Genomic DNA, 831 nt, shown 5'->3' on the forward strand with positions numbered 1-831 from the left:
AAACGGGACTCAAATGAGTCCAGCCAGGTAGGCATCCAGCCTCTTCTTAAAGACCCCCAGGGTAGGGGCCAGCACCACTTCCCTTGGAAGTTGGTTCCAGCTCCTAGCCGCCCTAACTGTGAAAAAGCAACCACGAAGGGACTTGAACCCTCAATCTTCTGATCCGAAGTCAGACGCCTTATCCATTAGGCCACATGGTCACATGCCAGTCATCCAGCCTGGAGTTCCTTAGCTTGCCTGCAAAAGTATTGTGAGAGAGACTATCAAAAGCCTTGCTAAAATTGAGGTGTACCACATCCACTGGTCTCCCTGCAGCCACAGAGCCAGTCATCTCATCATAGAAGGCAATCGGGTTGCTCAGGCATGACTTACCCCTGGGGAATCCATGTTGATCACATTTTTCTTCTCCAAGCGCTTAGAAATGGATTCTTTGAGGATCTGCTTCATGATTTTTCCAGGAACTGAGGTGAGGCTGGCTAGTCTGTAGTTCCCTGGATCCTCATTTACCCCTTTCTTAAATATGGGCAGTATGTTTGCCCTTTTCCAATCATCCAGGACCTCTCCTGATTGCCATGAGTTTTTAAAGATGATGGCCAGTGGCTCTGAAATCTCATCAGCCAACTCCCTCAGCACCCTTGGGTGCATCCCATCCAGCCCCATGGACTTGTATGTGTCTAGCTTTTCTAAATAGTCCCTAACCTGTTCTTTCACCGGTGTTGGCTGCTCCCGTCCTCCTCAAACTGCACTGCCTGATGCAGTAGTCTGGGAGTTGACTTTGTCTGTGAAGACTGAAGCGAAAAAGGCATTGGGTACTTCAGACTTTTCTACATC

General features: G+C 49.0%; 1 non-coding gene across 1 annotated transcript; it reads right to left on the reverse strand.

Moving 5' to 3' along the window:
- Positions 1-127: 127 nt before the first annotated feature.
- TRNAR-UCG lies at positions 128-200 on the reverse strand. The gene has a single exon. It is a non-coding gene; the product is annotated as a tRNA-Arg (tRNA).
- Between the last annotated feature and the right edge of the window lie 631 nt (positions 201-831).

The sequence above is a fragment of the Gavialis gangeticus genome, unplaced genomic scaffold (genome assembly GCF_001723915.1).
Source record: "Gavialis gangeticus isolate Ggan-Ray unplaced genomic scaffold, GavGan_comp1, whole genome shotgun sequence".
Classification (NCBI taxonomy): Eukaryota; Metazoa; Chordata; order Crocodylia; family Gavialidae; genus Gavialis; species Gavialis gangeticus.